Source organism: Parus major, chromosome 6 (assembly GCF_001522545.3).
Source record: "Parus major isolate Abel chromosome 6, Parus_major1.1, whole genome shotgun sequence".
NCBI lineage: Eukaryota > Metazoa > Chordata > Aves > Passeriformes > Paridae > Parus > Parus major.
The window spans coordinates 16333584-16336723 of NC_031775.1; the positions used below are offsets into that span (position 1 = coordinate 16333584).

The window sequence follows — 3140 nt, forward strand, 5'->3', positions numbered from 1 at the left end:
CACGGCGGGAGAGGACGGTCGGTGTTCGTCGAACCCCCCCCCCCCCCCCCCACTCTTGCCGAGGTCCGCCGCCCATCGGCCATGCCTGGTGCTGCGGCGCGAAGCCTCTTCCCGTGAGACTACAACTCCCGGCATGCCTCGCGCTGTCGCCGGGCCCGGCCGGGAGGTCCGGCCGTCCTTGCGGCGGGCGCAGCTCCGGAGCCCCGCAGTGAGGGGCGGTTGTAACACACCGGGGTGGTACCGCAGAGAGGTTATGGCACACGGGGGTGGGGACACGCCAGGTGTTGTAACCATCGCGAGCCACGCCAGGCAGAGGTGGGGCGGCTTGGTCCGGTGCGGTCCCTCACGGAGGCGCCGCGTTCTTTCCCGCTCTGCCGTCGCCCGGGCTGGGACAGCGGCCTGTCCTCCCAGCCCGGCAGGCCCCGGGCGATGCTGAAAGATCCCTGGAATCCAGCCCGGCAGTGCCCCTTGTTCCGGGTAGGCACACCAGGCTCCCAAGTGCTCGCTATCAGATTCAAATTAAGAAGTTGGCCTTCGACTAATCATTTAAATTAATGGTCCCAGACTGGTACATAAAGTTAGCTGACGTATGTAACCTTTCCTGTGATAAGTTGGAAACAAAATAATAGATTTTTCTTTCTTGTGATGGCATAAACTTGGATAAGCCCATGAATTTGCATAACGCTGTATAGTAAAGTTTTTCTCTGAAGCCCATTGTGGTGTGGGTGTTTCATACTCAACCCTTCTAGAGGGATTTCTGCTGCTCCAGCCTTTCTGGTTGGTCTCCCTTTCCCTGGAGAGTTAACTTTTTGTGTATGGGCTCACTAATTTCGTCCCCATGAGAACATATTCCAAACAAACATTCTAATGTTGTCTGCATTATCTGTGTGTTTTGACAGTTCTATAAAGTCACTGGGATATAATGCTTCGATCTATCCTTATCCATGCAGGTCCAGCCTATATGTCAGCCTTTCATAAAGTATGCCTGCGGTGCCACTTTCCTGCCTGTCTCTTCTGTCCTTTGGTGGGAGCACTGTAGGAACTGGAAACTGGCATAAAAGTGGCCCCAAACACTGGCAGTTTGAGTCAACCTGAGGCCTCTGAGCACAGTGTGGCCAGAGCAAACCACAGACCTGTTTTTCAGTGGCTTTTGTCACAGTGCTACACTCAACAACCCAGGTAATGCCTTTTGCCTGGCATGGCTCTGATGCAGTAACTATCTTTAAATAGCTTAACATACCTTCTGTAGCTGAATGCACACTAAAAGTACAGTGGGTTTAGCTGGAGGCCAAGAGCCTCTTACCAGAGTACTTCAAAAACTCCCCACACCTTCCTTTCTGCCATCCCATTCCCTTGTGTTGCAGGTGCACCTGCCTGGGTCCCTGACCATGATCCCAGGCATGCCCACTCCTGTCCCATGTGTTTCACCTAGGTGTGTATGGGAAGGGAAGCAGGGAATGGGGGTAGGGAGCAGCAAGGAACAGACTGAGGGTGGAGATGTTTTTCTTGTATGTTTGATGCTGTTGACATGGATGTATAGCAAACATCCCTGATAGTCTTTCCATGTTTGTTTAGCCAGGAATCAGCAGCCATCCTGTCCTGCTGTGGGCATTACTGAAATGATCCTCAGGTGATATTTCCAATTCTAACATCCTATTTCCTCTTACTTTTCTTAAAAACAGTTTTAATAGCAGTCAAGGCATCAGGCACATCAAACATGCAATAAAATTTGTTTTGAACAGCTCCTACCTGACAAAAATAAATGCAGGGAAAATACTGGTGATGGGTCATACGCATTTAGTACTTGCTGAAATTATGATAAACTGCACTTCCAGCAAAACAATCTGCAAAAGACAGAAAGAATGATATGTTATAGCAGGCATTCTGGACTCAAACACAATTCATTCAAGTATCACACCACATAATATTTGTATTTTGATGTCACATTTATGTAAAGCACATCATTACTTAACTATTCACTTGTATCTTCTGCTCAATCCTTTCTCTACACCCTCTGAAAATTAATTCTTTGTACATGCAACTGTTCAGTGGCTCTGTAAGTCACACCAATTTTGTTTGCATATTTTTTTGGACCTATTTTTCAAGGAGTACCCATACATTTTCTTCCTTCTTTTTCTGTTAAAAGAATCCCCCCTGAAAATCTGTTGTGTGCTAGTATACGCTCTCCAGCCTGCTCCTAAATTAAATAAAACTCAGTAATTTCACTCCTTTCTATGTTTTAATCAGTACTTCCTGCATTCATCTCAACTGGTTTTATTTTGCTTTCTTTCTCCTGCCAGCTGTGTTACCTGTGAACTCTTATTGCTTGGGCTGCAGATTCCCAGCGACAGCAGCTCGGGTAAGTGCCCTGTTGGCTTCCAGAGCCCAGGCAAAAAGTGGTGCAGCCTCCAAGTGCTCCAGCTGTGCAAAGAGCAGATGACAGAGGAACCGTTTTTCAGGTGGAATTCTTCCTGATTAGACCTGACATAACAATCTTTTACATGTTCTGGACTTTTAGAGGACTAACTTCCAGTTAGTTTTTTGCGTCCTGAAGGTTTGTAGATTTGTATTGCTCAGGATCACACCAGCCTCTCTGTAGTGGTAAGTATAACATTTACTGCCTTCTAGTGTGATAAGAAAAGATTATTTTCATAATAGCTTGCACGTATTTTAGTGTCTATGTTATTTGATTTCCAAATTCCCTTGGAAATCTTATCTGAAGACAAGCTAGTCTTAGAAGCTTAACCCTGCTTAGTAGTTTGCTTGGAAAGCTTCTCTGCTGGTATCTTAATCACTATCATTATTTTAATAATCTGGGGAAAAATTTCTCTGAGATACATTTATGCAGTATGAACTTATGCAGGTAGACCCTGCAGGTTCTTTGCAAAATATATTTCTTAATAACACTTTCTGTTCTGAGGTCTGCAAACTAGATATCTTGTAGACTATGCCTAACATTTAAACTTTAAAATTCTAATTTGTTTTTATATACTTAACTTTTTCTTCTTCAAGTATTATTTAGTCTTCCTTGTTTTTATTTGACATTTTCTCTCTGTAGGTCAGGCCCTTCTTTACTAGTATTGTTAAAATCAGAGTTCTGATTGCTGAAGGATTTTTTTTTCTTGAGTAATTTCTTGTTT

General features: G+C 44.9%; 1 long non-coding RNA gene across 1 annotated transcript; it reads right to left on the reverse strand.

Moving 5' to 3' along the window:
- Window positions 1–1711: 1711 nt before the first annotated feature.
- Window positions 1712–2789, reverse strand: LOC117244638. The gene is made up of 2 exons (XR_004498098.1): window positions 2310–2789; window positions 1712–1844 (listed from the first exon to the last, which is right to left on the reverse strand). It is a non-coding gene; the product is annotated as an uncharacterized LOC117244638 (long non-coding RNA).
- Between the last annotated feature and the right edge of the window lie 351 nt (window positions 2790–3140).